Below are 4,105 nucleotides of genomic sequence, written 5' to 3'. Positions count from 1 at the left end.
AAGCACAGGATGACAAGTCCTAAACCAGCACAAACTGAATGGTTTCTTGTTACTCCTACTCATAGTAGGAAGGGGGAAACCACTGAGAAGAGGAGTGAAGGGGAACTTCATGGCAGATAAATTTAAAATTAAAAAAATGTTGGATGTTGGTTCTGTAAAATTAACTCCTGCAGAAGACCATGTAGGAGAATGAAGTGACTGATATTAGACAGAAATTCTTTTCTTTGAGGGTGGTGAGGCACTGGCACAAGTTGCCCAGAGAAGTTGTGGACTCCCTTATCACTATAGGACATGAAAGAACACAAGTGCACACCACTGCTCTCAAGGTGAAGAAAAATGGGAAGTTTATTTTCTGACTCCAACATTTATAGTTTTCCAAAAGTGACAATGGATTGGAGGTTGACAGTGCCACCTCTCTAATCACACTGGACAAACCAACAGTCCATCAAATTTCTCCTCCTCCATAAAAGAAAGCAAAACAATGAGTTATTTACAGAAAGTGTGTGAGAAAGTTTGTTACAAGAATGTCAACATCAGAAGGCTTAGAAAATCTAAAAAAAGTCAGAGTGACACTCCCTGTCCCTGGAAGTTGAAGGCCAGGCTGGATGGGGCTTTGAGTAACCTGGCCAAATGAAAGGTGTCCCTGCCCATGGCAGGGCCATTGGAACCCTTTGATCTTTAAGGTACTTCTAACCCAAGTCATTCTATGATTCTGTGACAGCAAACATTGTCCCTGCAGTGCTTTTTGTTAATCAGCAGTGGTAAATTAGCCAACTGCTTATCAAGGACTGCTGACCTTGTCGCTCTATACTTCATGAAACTGGTCTGTTGGCACATATTTTATTTTTTAAAATTCATTTTTACTGTTGATTGGTCATCTTGCAAGATAACAGGCTCAGAGAACCACAGGTACTTCCATACCCAGTGAAATCAAAGGCCTAACTAGCCCTAGAGGAAACAGCCTGTTGAGAAAACAAATCATGGCAAGTCTCTGTGACATGGCTCATCTGAAACAGAAATGAGAATGATATTCAGCTTTTCTGAACAAGCCCCAAAACCTTTTTCCTTAGTCAGAAAATAATTTATTTCCTGATGACTTCCAGTTGTTTTATTAAATTCCTAGCACTGAGGACAAACACATTCCAAAATGTGATTGTTCACCGAAACAGATTTTTTCCCCTATTTTTGCTGCAGTTCATATTTCATTGCAGTACAATAAATTGACATAGTGCCCTCATGCCTCCTTCTCTCTGAGGGTGCCTCAGATATTAACAGTTCATTTGCCACAGAGCAGCTTAACTGGCCTCCCCTGCCCAGCAGCACAGAGGGAAGTGGTTATGGACACTGTGATACACACTGATATCCCCTAAGGGCAGCACATACATTTATAATTTAATTCCTATGGCTTATTTCTTACTATTAGGATGGTTCTCTGTGCTGGTAGTAAATCCTAACTCTGTCCCATATGGACAGCTCAGATAAAGTGCCTGCCTGCCTGTGCTCCTTTTGTCCTGTGCACAGCAAGTTGGGCAGGACATGGAACATCCTCAGTGCCGTGGGCATGAGAGGGAAGGAAACAAACTCACCTCAGGCTCCCACTTCACAGCTGCTGCCAGGCTCACTGTGGTCAGGATAATGTAAAAACACACATTTAAACAGACATGCCTACATAAATTCACAAAGAATGCCGCATCCATTAGTTCATGGGAAAATTCAGACTTATATGATGTGGCTTTTTGCTATTATCCAGTCCCTTTCCCTATGTGTCATTTCACTTCTTTGAAGCGCTGAAGGTGCACTGCAATCCAGACTCAACAATTCAGAAAGTGTACATATATAAATGAAAGAAGGAACTGGTTGCTCTGAGCTATTTCCAAATCTAAATTAAGTTGCCCTTACCAAAGAATGTGTTCAACAGCAGCAGGAGCACCTTGTTCATATTTTGTCTGTATTAAAAAAAAGCCATCCCCATTTTGTTCTAATAACATGCTATTCAATAACTTCAGGTAAGAGTACAGAGGATTAAAGTGGTTTTACATCTCTCCCAGCTCCTCAAGCAGCTGTGCTATGCTGCAGCTGCACACATTGCTCAGACAAGATTTAGCAGCAGGTAATTCTGCAATCATTGGCCCACAACATACACTGGGATCCAGCAATCCCCTGGTTAGTCTGGGTTCTAGAGGAGAAGCTAAATCCTCTAAGCCAAGTCCTCCTAAGAAAAAGGAAACAAACCTATTTTATTAAACAAATATATTTGACAATAGGATTATCTGAGTTTCTAAGGTTAGCATCCTGTCTTTCTCAGAAAGGCACTAAGCACACCTAATTAACACTATAAAAGAAACTAAACATATTGGTTGGGTACTAAGATTTTCTTTTTGCTCTAAAAAAAGAAATTGTCATGACTAAATGAAAAGGACTGGCTTTAAAAATGGAGGAGGGAGAGGAGGTATGGTGAGAGAAAGGAATTACCCATTGATTTATTTTTTACTTAACAGCAAAGGGGAATGAGCAATTTAAGGTCAGCAGCATATTGTTCAGCTGGCCTCAGATCCTGCAAAATTACCAGCACTGTGTGTTGCAATAAATTGCACACTTTTGTCATCCCTGTTTGTTTGAAATATGTGTGAAATGAAGAGGGAAACAGCTAAGACCAGCATTAAGAACAGCCCTGATCTGCCTAGAAGGTGAATGGAGACAAAATTGTCTGTTTTGTTGCTGATAGGAGAGTCCCTCTAATGCACAATCATTCCCACTGCTTTTGGAGCTGCTTCCTTCCCCTCTACCAGGGGCACACACAGCCAGGTGGGTCAGGAGGGCTGCTGGAAATCCCAGCAAAACCATTCCTCTCATTTCTCTCCCTCTGTACCCCAAAGGGCTCGTGTTTGGTTCTCCACAAAGCCTGTGTGCTGTCCCTGTAGTGTTGCAGGCTGCCCAGCCATCATGCCTGCATTTACTCCTACAGTCCCTAAAGAGCTCACCCTGTGCAAAAGGGATAAATTGAACTCAGAGGTGTGGCTCAGCCAAGGCGCTGCATCACACAGTGAGCAGGTTACTGACAGCCCAAGTAACTTTTCACACTAATGACTCTCTCATCAGTCCAGGAAAACAGGTCCTATTGCTCCAGAAGGTCATGCTGGCCTTTATTTTCTTCCTGGTGATGCAAGCACTGATTATAGTGCAGTATCCAAGACAGGCAATTCATGTCAGAATGTGGAGAAAGTGGCTTTGCTTATTGATGTGTTGTCATCACAACGTTCAGCATCTCTGTTCGCAGCTCTTCATGTGAGTTACAGCAAACAGAGCCTGTGCCTGGCATTCACCTGCTCCCCAGGAAGCTATTGCTCAAAATGCACAATGGCCTGCAGGACATCCAGAGATTTGCCATTGCTCTATTTACCAGGCACAGCCTTGTGCCGCACTGTGGGATGAAGCAGTGTCAAAATGGCATTCCAGACTGGAAAAGTCAGGAAGCCACAGCCTGGATGTAGCCATGATATTTTTCTGAAAAATCCTTTCCTTAGGATTTTTTCTCCTGAGAAGCTGAGAGGCCCCAGAAATTACATGTAAACAATGATTATCTGCTGCTGTGGAATGCAACAGGTGAATCTGTGATTGGTCTCAAGTGGTTGTTTCTAATTAATGGTCAATCACAGTCCAGCTTTCCAGACTGTCTCTGGTCAGTCACAAGCCTTTGTTTTCATTCCTTTTCTATTCTTAGCTAACCTTCAGATGAAATCCTTTCTTCTTTTAGTATAGTTTTAATGTAATATATATCATAAAATAATAAATCAAGCCTTCTGAAACATGGAGTCAACATTCTTGTCTCTTCCCTCACCTTAAGACCCCTGTGAACACCATCACACCTGGACAGGTGAATTCTATGCTGAGTCAAGAGCTGCCTGGGTGGCTGGGCCCAGAGAGTGGAGATGCTGCATCCAGCTGGTCACCGATGGTCCCCCAGGGATCAGTATTGGGCCCCTGTACCAATCAATAATCAATACCTTCGTTGATGATCTGGGTGAGGGGAGCGAGTGCACTCCCTGTAAATTTGCAAACAGCAAGTTAGGTGGGAATGTCAATCTGTCAGAGGCTAGGAGGGCTC

Source organism: Melospiza georgiana, chromosome 1 (assembly GCF_028018845.1).
Source record: "Melospiza georgiana isolate bMelGeo1 chromosome 1, bMelGeo1.pri, whole genome shotgun sequence".
In the NCBI taxonomy this organism is placed as follows: domain Eukaryota; kingdom Metazoa; phylum Chordata; class Aves; order Passeriformes; family Passerellidae; genus Melospiza; species Melospiza georgiana.
This window is presented reverse-complemented; position numbering follows the sequence as displayed.